Source organism: Oncorhynchus tshawytscha, unplaced genomic scaffold (genome assembly GCF_018296145.1).
Source record: "Oncorhynchus tshawytscha isolate Ot180627B unplaced genomic scaffold, Otsh_v2.0 Un_contig_19422_pilon_pilon, whole genome shotgun sequence".
NCBI classification, from domain to species: Eukaryota; Metazoa; Chordata; class Actinopteri; order Salmoniformes; family Salmonidae; genus Oncorhynchus; species Oncorhynchus tshawytscha.
The window spans coordinates 46,313-59,258 of record NW_024608807.1 but is presented as its reverse complement, the minus strand read 5'-3'; positions in this window follow the sequence as shown (position 1 = coordinate 59,258).

Below are 12,946 nucleotides of genomic sequence, written 5' to 3'. Positions count from 1 at the left end.
GCTAGGTTACTGAGGGGCTAGGTTACTGAGGGGCTAGGTTACTGAGGGGCTGAGGTTACTGAGGGCTAGGCTGAGGGGCTAGGCTACTGAGGGGCTAGGCTTACTGAGGGGCTAGGTTACTGAGGGGCTAGGTTACTGAGGGGCTAGGTTACTGAGGGGCTAGGTTACTGAGGGGGCTACTAGGCTACTGAGGGGCTTAGGTTACTGAGGGGCTAGGTTACTGAGGGGTTAGGTTACTGGGGGCTAGGTTACTGAGGGGCTAGGCTACTGAGGGGCTAGGCTACTGAGGGGTTAGGTTACTGGGGGCTTAGGTTACTGAGGGGCTAGGTTACTGAGGGGCTAGGCTACTGGGGGTTAGGTTACTGGGGGCTAGGTTACTGAGGGGCTAGGCTACTGGGGGGTTAGGTTACTGAGGGAGGCTAGGCTACTGGGGGCTAGGTTACTGAGGGGCTAGGTTACTGGGGGGCTAGGTTACTGGGGGCTAGGTTACTGGGGGGCTAGGTTACTGAGGGGCTAGGCTTACTGGGGGCTAGGCTACTGAGGGGCTTAGGTTACTGAGGGGTTAGGTTACTGAGGGGCTAGGCTACTGGGGGTTAGGTTACTGGGGGCTAGGTTACTGAGGGGCTAGGTACTGGGGGGCTAGGTTACTGGGGGTTAGGTTACTGAGGGGCTAGGCTACTGGGGGGCTAGGTTACTGAGGGGCTAGGTTACTGAGGGGCTAGGTTACTGAGGGGCTAGGCTTACTGAGGGGCTAGGCTACTGAGGGGCTAGGCTACTGGGGGGTTACTGAGGGGCTAGGTTACTGGACTGAGGGGCTAGGCTACTGGGGGGTTAGGTTACTGGGGGCTAGGTTACTGAGGGGGCTAGGTTACTGAGGGGCTAGGCTACTGGGGGTTAGGTTACTGGGGGGCTAGGTTACTGAGGGGCTAGGCTACTGGGGGTTAGGCTACTGGGGGTTAGGTTACTGGGGGGCTAGGTTACTGGGGGCTAGGTTACTGAGGGCTAGGTTACTGAGGGGCTAGGCTACTGAGGGGCTAGGCTACTGAGGGGCTAGGTTACTGGGGGCTAGGTTACTGGGGGCTAGGCTTACTGGGGGCTAGGTTACTGAGGGGCTAGGTTACTGAGGGGCTAGGCTACTGAGGGGCTAGGCTACTGAGGGACTAGGTTACTGAGGGGCTAGGTTACTGAGGGCTAGGTTACTGAGGGGCTAGGTTACTGGGGGCTAGGTTACTGAGGGGCTAGGCTACTGAGGGGCTAGGCTACTGAGGGACTAGGTTACTGAGGGGCTAGGTTACTGAGGGCTGGTTACTGGGGCTAGGTTACTGAGGGGCTAGGTTACTGAGGGGCTAGGTTACTGAGGGGCTAGGCTACTGAGGGGCTAGGCTACTGAGGGGCTAGGTTACTGAGGGGCTAGGTTACTGAGGGGCTAGGTTACTGAGGGGCTAGGTTACTGGGGGTTAGGTTACTGAGGGGCTAGGCTACTGGGGGTTAGGTTACTGGGGGGCTAGGTTACTGAGGGGCTAGGCTACTGAGGGGTTAGGTTACTGAGGGGCTAGGCTACTGGGGGGCTAGGTTACTGGGGGCTAGGTTACTGAGGGGCTAGGCTACTGAGGGGCTAGGTTACTGGGGGCTAGGTTACTGAGGGGCTAGGTTACTGAGGGGCTAGGCTACTGGGGGTTAGGTTACTGGGGGCTAGGTTACTGAGGGGCTAGGCTACTGGGGGTTAGGTTACTGGGGGCTAGGTTACTGAGGGGCTAGGCTACTGAGGGACTAGGTTACTGAGGGGTTAGGTTACTGAGGGGCTAGGCTACTGGGGGCTAGGTTAGGTTACTGAGGGGCTAGGTTACTGAGGGGCTAGGCTACTGGGGGGGTTACTGAGGGGCTTAGGTTACTGAGGGGCTAGGCTACTGGGGGGCTAGGTTACTGAGGGGCTAGGCTACTGGGGGGTTAGGTTACTGAGGGCTAGGTTACTGGGGGGCTTAGGTTACTGAGGGGCTAGGCTACTGGGGGCTAGGTTACTGGGGGGCTAGGTTACTGAGGGGCTAGGTTACTGAGGGGCTAGGTTACTGGGGGCTTAGGTTACTGAGGGGTTAGGTTACTGAGGGGCTAGGCTACTGAGGGGCTTAGGTTACTGAGGGGCTAGGTTACTGAGGGGCTAGGTTACTGAGGGGCTAGGCTACTGAGGGGCTAGGTTACTGAGGGGCTAGGTTACTGAGGGGCTAGGTTACTGAGGGGCTAGGCTACTGAGGGGCTAGGTTACTGAGGGGCTAGGCTACTGAGGGGCTAGGTTACTGGACTGAGGGGTCTAGGTACTGAGGGCTAGGCTACTGGGGGTTAGGTTACTGGGGGCTAGGTTACTGAGGGGCTAGGCTACTGGGGGTTAGGCTTGGGGCTAGGTTACTGAGGGGTTAGGTTACTGGGGGCTTAGGTTACTGAGGGGGCTAGGTTACTGAGGCTAGGCTACTGAGGGGCTAGGCTACTGAGGGGCTAGGCTACTGGGGGGCTAGGTTACTGGGGGCTAGGTTACTGAGGGGCTAGGCTACTGGGGGCTAGGTTACTGGGGGCTAGGTTACTGAGGGGTTAGGTTACTGAGGGGCTAGGTTACTGAGGGGCTAGGCTACTGAGGGGCTAGGCTACTGAGGGGCTAGGTTACTGAGGGCTAGGTTACTGAGGGGCTAGGCTACTGAGGGGCTGGTTACTGAGGGGCTAGGCTACTGAGGGGCTAGGTTACTGACCAGGTTACTGAGGGGCTGGCTACTGAGGGGCTAGGTTACTGAGGGGTTATGATTCTCTACTGAAGGACTAGGTTACTGGACTGATGCTGGGTCAGCTAGTCGATGAGGGGTTATGTTACTCTACTGAAGGACTAGGTTACTGGACTGAAGCTGGGTCAGCTAGTCGTGTAGAGGGGTTATGTTTCTGTACTGAGGGGTTAGGTACTGGACTGATGCTGGGTCAGCTAGCCGTGAGAGGGGTTATGTTACGCTGCTGACACAGTACTAACCCTAGGTCACAGGTCTCAGTTAACCCTAGGTCACAGGTCTCAGTTAACCCTAGGTCACAGGTCTCAGTTAACCCTACCTGACAGGGGACAACTAGTGAGGAGGAGGGGATACGGGGGAGACATTCTGGGCCAAGACGAGGTCTCAACTTTAAATGGAAGATTTGGATGATGGGATACGTCAACAACCTGAGACTGTACTGACAGAGAGGATGATGGGATACGTCAACAACCTGAGACTGTACTGACAGAGAGGATGATGGGATACGTCAACAACCTGAGACTGTACTGAGAGAGAGGATGATGGGATACGTCAACAACCTGAGACTGTACTGACAGAGAGGATGATGGGATACGTCAACAACCTGAGACTGTACTGAGAGAGAGGATGATGGGATACGTCAACAACCTGAGACTGTACTGACAGAGAGGATGATGGGATACGTCAACAACCTGAGACTGTACTGACAGAGAGGATGATGGGATACGTCAACAACCTGAGACTGTACTGACAGAGAGGATGATGGGATACGTCAACAACCTGAGACTGTACTGAGAGAGAGGATGATGGGATACGTCAACAACCTGAGACTGTACTGAGAGAGAGGATGATGGGATACGTCAACAACCTGAGACTGTACTGAGAGAGAGGATGATGGGATACGTCAACAACCTGAGACTGTACTGACAGAGAGGATGATGGGATACGTCAACAACCTGAGACTGTACTGACAGAGAGGATGATGGGATACGTCAACAACCTGAGACTGTACTGACAGAGAGGATGATGGGATACGTCAACAACCTGAGACTGTACTGACAGAGAGGATGATGGGATACGTCAACAACCTGAGACTGTACTGACAGAGAGGATGATGGGATACGTCAACAACCTGAGACTGTACTGAGAGAGAGGATGATGGGATACGTCAACAACCTGAGACTGTACTGAGAGAGAGGATGATGGGATACGTCAACAACCTGAGACTGTACTGACAGAGAGGATGATGGGATACGTCAACAACCTGAGACTGTACTGAGAGAGAGGATGATGGGATACGTCAACAACCTGAGACTGTACTGACAGAGAGGATGATGGGATACGTCAACAACCTGAGACTGTACTGACAGAGGGATGATGGGATACGTCAACAACCTGAGACTGTACTGACAGAGAGGATGATGGGATACGTCAACAACCTGAGACTGTACTGACAGAGAGGATGATGGGATACGTCAACAACCTGAGACTGTACTGACAGAGAGGATGATGGGATACGTCAACAACCTGAGACTGTACTGAGAGGATGATGGGATACGTCAACAACCTGAGACTGTACTGACAGAGAGGATGATGGGATACGTCAACAACCTGAGACTGTACTGACAGAGAGGATGATGGGATACGTCAACAACCTGAGACTGTACTGAGAGAGAGGATGATGGGATACGTCAACAACCTGAGACTGTACTGAGAGAGAGGATGATGGGATACGTCAACAACCTGAGACTGTACTGAGAGGATGATGGGATACGTCAACAACCTGAGACTGTACTGAGAGGATGATGGGATACGTCAACAACCTGAGACTGTACTGACAGAGAGGATGATGGGATACGTCAACAACCTGAGACTGTACTGAGAGAGAGGATGATGGGATACGTCAACAACCTGAGACTGTACTGACAGAGAGGATGATGGGATACGTCAACAACCTGAGACTGTACTGAGAGAGAGGATGATGGGATACGTCAACAACCTGAGACTGTACTGACAGAGAGGATGATGGGATACGTCAACAACCTGAGACTGTACTGACAGAGAGGATGATGGGATACGTCAACAACCTGAGACTGTACTGAGAGAGGATGATGGGATACTCAACAACCTGAGACTGTACTGACAGAGAGGATGATGGGATACGTCAACAACCTGAGACTGTACTGACAGAGAGGATGATGGGATACGTCAACAACCTGAGACTGTACTGACAGAGAGGATGATGGGATACGTCAACAACCTGAGACTGTACTGACAGAGAGGATGATGGGATACGTCAACAACCTGAGACTGTACTGACAGAGAGGATGATGGGATACGTCAACAACCTGAGACTGTACTGACAGAGAGGATGATGGGATACGTCAACAACCTGAGACTGTACTGACAGAGAGGATGATGGGATACGTCAACAACCTGAGACTGTACTGAGAGAGAGGATGATGGGATACGTCAACAACCTGAGACTGTACTGACAGAGAGGATGATGGGATACGTCAACAACCTGAGACTGTACTGACAGAGAGGATGATGGGATACGTCAACAACCTGAGACTGTACTGACAGAGAGGATGATGGGATACGTCAACAACCTGAGACTGTACTGACAGAGAGGATGATGGGATACGTCAACAACCTGAGACTGTACTGACAGAGAGGATGATGGGATACGTCAACAACCTGAGACTGTACTGACAGAGAGGATGATGGGATACGTCAACAACCTGAGACTGTACTGACAGAGAGGATGATGGGATACGTCAACAACCTGAGACTGTACTGACAGAGAGGATGATGGGATACGTCAACAACCTGAGACTGTACTGACAGAGAGGATGATGGGATACGTCAACAACCTGAGACTGTACTGACAGAGAGGATGATGGGATACGTCAACAACCTGAGACTGTACTGACAGAGAGGATGATGGGATACGTCAACAACCTGAGACTGTACTGACAGAGAGGATGATGGGATACGTCAACAACCTGAGACTGTACTGACAGAGAGAGACTGATGATGGGATGACGTCAACAACCTGAGACTGTACTGACAGAGAGGATGATGGGATACGTCAACAACCTGAGACTGTACTGACAGAGAGGATGATGGGATACGTCAACAACCTGAGACTGTACTGACAGAGAGGATGATGATACGTCAACAACCTGAGACTGTACTGACAGAGAGGATGATGGGATACGTCAACAACCTGAGACTGTACTGACAGAGAGGATGATGGGATACGTCAACAACCTGAGACTGTACTGAGAGAGAGGATGATGGGATACGTCAACAACCTGAGACTGTACTGACAGAGAGGATGATGGGATACGTCAACAACCTGAGACTGTACTGACAGAGAGGATGATGGGATACGTCAACAACCTGAGACTGTACTGACAGAGAGGATGATGGGATACGTCAACAACCTGAGACTGTACTGACAGAGAGGATGATGGGATACGTCAACAACCTGAGACTGTACTGACAGAGAGGATGATGGGATACGTCAACAACCTGAGACTGTACTGAGAGAGAGGATGATGGGATACGTCAACAACCTGAGACTGTACTGACAGAGAGGATGATGGGATACGTCAACAACCTGAGACTGTACTGACAGAGAGGATGATGGGATACGTCAACAACCTGAGACTGTACTGACAGAGAGGATGATGGGATACGTCAACAACCTGAGACTGTACTGAGAGAGAGGATGATGGGATACGTCAACAACCTGAGACTGTACTGACAGAGAGGATGATGGGATACGTCAACAACCTGAGACTGTACTGAGAGAGAGGATGATGGGATACGTCAACAACCTGAGACTGTACTGATGATGGGATACGTCAACAACCTGAGACTGTACTGACAGAGAGGATGATGGGATACGTCAACAACCTGAGACTGTACTGAGAGAGGATGATGGGATACGTCAACAACCTGAGACTGTACTGACAGAGAGGATGATGGGATCGTCACAACAACCTGAGACTGTACTGACAGAGAGGATGATGGGATACGTCAACAACCTGAGACTGTACTGACAGAGAGGATGATGGGATACGTCAACAACCTGAGACTGTACTGAGAGAGAGGATGATGGGATACGTCAACAACCTGAGACTGTACTGACAGAGAGGATGATGGGATACGTCAACAACCTGAGACTGTACAGAGAGAGGATGATGGGATACGTCAACAACCTGAGACTGTACTGAGAGAGAGGATGATGGGATACGAACAACCTGAGACTGTACTGACCCTTAGAGGATGATGGGATCGTCAACAACCTGAGACTGTACTGACAGAGAGGATGATGGGATACGTCAACAACCTGAGACTAACACTACTGACACTGAGAGGATGATGGGATACGTCAACAACCTGAGACTGTACTGACAGAGACTGGACAGAGAGGATGATGGGATACGTCAACAACCTGAGACTGTCACTGACAGAGAGGATGATGGGATACGTCAACAACCTGAGACTGTACTGACAGAGAGGATGATGGGATACGTCAACAACCTGAGACTGTACTGACAGAGAGGATGATGGGATACGTCAACAACCTGAGACTGTACAGAGAGAGGATGATGGGATACGTCAACAACCTGAGACTGTACTGACAGAGAGGATGATGGGATACGTCAACAACCTGAGACTGTACTGACAGAGAGGATGATGGGATACGTCAACAACCTGAGACTGTACTGACAGAGAGGATGATGGGATACGTCAACAACCTGAGACTGTACTGACTAAGAGGATGATGGGATTCATCGTCAACAACCTGAGACTGTACTGACAGAGAGGATGATGGGATACGTCAACAACCTGAGACTGTACTGACAGAGAGGATGATGGGATTCGTCAACAACCTGAGACTGTACTGACAGAGAGGATGATGGGATACGTCAACAACCTGAGACTGTCACTGACTAGAGGATGATGGGATCACGTCAACAACCTGAGACTGTACTGAGAGAGAGGATGATGGGATCACGTCAACAACCTGAGACTGTACTGACAGAGAGGATGATGGGATACGTCAACAACCTGAGACTGTACTGACAGAGAGGATGATGGGATCACGTCAACAACCTGAGACTGTACTGACAGAGAGGATGATGGGATACGTCAACAACCTGAGACTGTACTGACAGAGAGGATGATGGGATACGTCAACAACCTGAGACTGTACTGAACAGAGAGGATGATGGGATACGTCAACAACCTGAGACTGTACTGACAGAGAGGATGATCATCGTCAACAACCTGAGACTGTACTGACAGGTCACCTTGATCATCCTCACAACCTGAGACTGTACTGACAGAGAGGATGATCATACTTCATCAACCTGAGACTGTACTGACAGAGAGGATGATGGGATACAACTACCTGAGACTGTACTCACCTTCATCGTCAAACAACCTGAGACTGTACTGACAGAGAGGATGACTACGTCAACTACCTGAGACTGTACACCTTGATCATCCTCAACAACCTGAGACTGTACTGACAGAGAGGATGATGGGATCACGTCATCAACCTGAGACTGTACTGACAGAGGGATGATGGGATACGTCAACAACCTGAGACTGGTCACTTCATCACACTACCCTACTGACAGATGATGGGATACGTCAACAACCTGAGACTGTACTGAGAGAGAGGATGATGGGATCACCTCAACAAACTGAGACTGTACTGACTAGAGGATGATGGGATACGTTCAACAACCTGAGACTGTACTGACCAGAGGATCATGGGATTCATCAACCTGAGACTGTACTGACTACCCTTGATGGTCACCTTCATCATCCTCAGACTGTACTGACAGAGAGGATGATGGGATACTTCATCATCCTCACTAACACTACCCTTGATGGTCACCTTCATCATCCTGAGACTGTACTGAAGAGAGGATGATGGGATTCACGTCAACAACCTGAGACTGTACTGAGACTAGGATGATGGGATCACCTTCATCAACCTGAGACTGTACACTACCCTTATGGTCATACTTCATCATCCTCACTGTACTGACCCTATGGTCACCTTCATCATCCTGAGACTGTACTGAGAGAGAGGATGATGGGATCACGTCAACAACCTGAGACTGTACTGAGAGAGAGGATGATGGGATACTCAACAACCTGAGACTGTCACTCACTCAACAACCTGAGACTGTTCATCATGACAGAGAGGATGATGGGATACGTCAACAACCTGAGACTGTACTGAACAGAGAGGATGATGGGATACATCATCTGTACTGACAGACCCTTAGGTCATTCATCATCCTCACTAACAACCTGAGACTGTACTCAGAGAGGATCATCATCCTCACTAAACCTGACTGTACCCTAGAGAGGATGGTCACCTTCATCATCCTCACTACACTACCCTTATGGTCACCTTCATCATCCTCACTAACAACCTGACCCTGTACTGGTCACCTTCATCATCCTCACTAACAACCTGAGACTTCATCACCTGACTAGGATTATGGGACCTTCATCATCCTCACGTAACACTACCTGAGACTGTATCATCCTCACTAACACTACCCTGATGGGATCACCATCAACAACCTGAGACTGTACTGACAGAATACGATGATCATACGTCAACAACCTGAGACTGTACTTCATCATCCTCACAACCTGACCCTGTACTGAGTCACCTTCATCATCAACAACCTGAGACTGTACTGAGAGAGAGGATGATCATACTCACAACCTGAGACTGTATGACAGAGAGGATGATGGGATACGTCAACAACCTGAGACTGTACTGACAGTCACCTTCATCATCCTCACTAACACTGAGACTGTACTGGAGACCTTCATCATCCTCACAACCTGAGACTGTACTGAGAGACCTTCATCATCCTCACTAACACTGAGACTGTATGACAGACCTTCATCATCCTCACTAACGTCAACAACCTGAGACTGTCACTGACAGAGAGGATGATGGGATACCTCATCATCCTGACTAACACAGACCCTTATGGTCATACGTTCATCATCCTGAGACTGTACTGACAGAGAGGTCATGATCATCCTCGTCAACAACCTACTACTTTATTTAACTAGGCAAGTCATTAAGAACAAATTCTTATTTTTCAAACATCATCTGTTCACAGAATGACATGGTCACCTTCATCATCTCACTTTGAACTTGCAACCTTATGGTTACTAGCTTCATCATCGCTCTAACCACTAGGCTACCCTGCCGCCCCTGATCAGAGAGGACAAATAGTTCCATCACTCACATAGAATAAATATGATTTAATTGTGTTGCCAGGTGTCACTATGTGGATGCTGACTGGCAGCTGCCATCATGTCCAGGAGGATCATCATCTCTGATCACTGGAAGCCTGGGATGGTCACACCTTCGCTGACCATCAGATCAAGATCAAGGAGTCACATGACCTCTATGGTCACCTGTGATGTGGCCCTCACAACAACACTACCCTTCCGCCCACCTTCATCATCCTCACTAACACTACCCTACCGCTCACCTTCATCATCCTCACTAACACTACCCTTCCCTCACCTTCATCATCCTCACTAACACTACCCTTCCGCTCACCTTCATCATCCTCACTAACACTACCCTTATGGTCACCTTCATCATCCTCACTAACACTACCCTTATGGTCACCTTCATCATCCTCACTAACACTACCCTTCTGCTCACCTTCATCATCCTCACTAACACTACCCTTATGGTCACCTTCATCATCCTCACTAACACTACCCTTATGGTCACCTTCATCATCCTCACTAACACTACCCTTATGGTCACCTTCATCATCCTCACTAACACTACCGCTCACCTTCATCATCCTCACTAACACTACCCTTCTGCTCACCTTCATCATCCTCACTAACACTACCCTTATGGTCACCTTCATCATCCTCACTAACACTACCCTTTCATGGTCACTAACTTCATCATCCTCACTAACACTACCCTTATGGTCACCTTCATCATCCTCACTAACACTACCCTTCACCCTCTCACCTTCATCATCCTCACTAACACTACCCTTATGGTCACCTTCATCATCCTCACTAACACTACCCTTATGGTCACCTTCATCATCCTCACTAACAATACCCTTATGGTCACCTTCATCATCCTCACTAACACTACCCTTATGGTCACCTTCATCATCCTCACTAACACTACCCTTCTGGTCACCTTCATCATCCTCACTAACACTACCCTTATGGTCACCTTCATCACCCTCACTAACAATACCCTTCTGCTCACCTTCATCATCCTCACTAACACTACCCTTATGGTCACCTTCATCATCCTCACTAACACTACCCTTATGGTCACCTTCATCATCCTCACTAACACTACCCTTATGGTCACCTTCATCATCCTCACTAACAATACCCTTATGGTCACCTTCATCATCCTCACTAACACTACCCTTATGGTCACCTTCATCATCCTCACTAACACTACCCTTATGGTCACCTTCATCATCCTCACTAACACTACCCTTATGGTCACCTTCATCATCCTCACTAACACTACCCTTATGGTCACCTTCATCATCCTCACTAACACTACCCTTATGGTCACCTTCATCATCCTCACTAACACTACCCTTATGGTCACCTTCATCATCCTCACTAACACTACCGCTCACCTTCATCATCCTCACTAACACTACCGTACACCTTCATCATCCTCACCAACACTACACTTATGGTCACCTTCGTCATCCTCACTATCACTACCCTACCGCTCACCTTCATCATCCTCACTAACACTACGCTTATGGTCACCTTCATCACCCTCACTAACACTACCCTTATGGTCACCTTCATCATCCTCACTAACACTACCCTTCTGCTCACCTTCATCATCCTGACTAACACTACACTTATGGTCACCTTCATCATCCTCACTAACACTACCCTTCTGGTCACCTTCATCATCCTCACTAACACTACCCTTATGGTCACCTTCGTAAATCCTCACTAACACTACCCTTATGGTCACCTTCATCATCCTCACTAACACTACCCTTATGGTCACCTTCATCATCCTCACTAACACTACCCTTATGGTCACCTTCATCATCCTCACTAACACTACCCTTATGGTCACCTTCATCATCCTCACTAACACTACCCTTATGGTCACCTTCATCATCCTCACTAACACTACCCTTATGGTCACCTTCATCATCCTCACTAACACTACCCTTATGGTCACCTTCATCATCCTCACTAACACTACCCTTATGGTCACCTTCATCATCCTCACTAACACTACCCTTATGGTCACCTTCATCATCCTCACTAACACTACCCTTATGGTCACCTTCATCATCCTCACTAACACTACCCTTATGGTCACCTTCATCATCCTCACTAACACTACCCTTATGGTCACCTTCATCATCCTCACTAACACTACCCTTATGGTCACCTTCATCATCCTCACTAACACTACCCTTATGGTCACCTTCATCATCCTCACTAACACTACCCTTATGGTCACCTTCATCATCCTCACTAACACTACCCTTATGGTCACCTTCATCATCCTCACTAACACTACCCTACCGCTCACCTTCATCATCCTCACTAACACTACCCTTATGGTCACCTTCATCATCCTCACTAACACTACCCTTATGGTCACCTTCATCATCCTCACTAACACTACCCTTATGGTCACCTTCATCATCCTCACTAACACTACCCTTATGGTCACCTTCATCATCCTCACTAACACTACCCTTATGGTCACCTTCATCATCCTCACTAACACTACCCTTATGGTCACCTTCATCATCCTCACTACTACTACCCTTATGGTCACCTTCATCATCCTCACTAACACTACCCTACCGCTCACCTTCATCATCCTCACTAACACTACCCTTATGGTCACCTTCATCATCCTCACTAACACTACCCTTATGGTCACCTTCATCATCCTCACTAACAATACCCTTATGGTCACCATCATCCTCACTAACACTACCACTCACCTTCATCATCCTCACTAACACTACCCTTATGGTCATCTTCATCATCCTCACTATCACTACCCTTATGGTCATCTTCATCATCCTCACTAACACTACCCTACCGCTCATCTTCATCAT